This window comes from Harmonia axyridis, chromosome X, assembly GCF_914767665.1.
Source record: "Harmonia axyridis chromosome X, icHarAxyr1.1, whole genome shotgun sequence".
NCBI classification, from domain to species: Eukaryota; Metazoa; Arthropoda; class Insecta; order Coleoptera; family Coccinellidae; genus Harmonia; species Harmonia axyridis.
Window position 1 is genome coordinate 35467628 of NC_059508.1, and position 232 is coordinate 35467859.

Consider the following 232-nt stretch of genomic DNA (forward strand, 5'->3'; position numbering starts at 1 on the left):
ATTGACTTCGACTAGCGCCGCACATCAGTAAGTGCAAGTCCTCGACGAAACGACGTAACAGCCCCCAGTCAGCATGAGACTCAAGCTATATATACATCATCATCATCTCGGACAAAACACCGATCAAAAATGAGAAAGTTTCTAGAAACAATCCCTCGCCAAGGCGTCCATATATAATACGAACCCCCGGCTATCAACTAATTTCTTATACACATTCCATCTCGACCCTTCG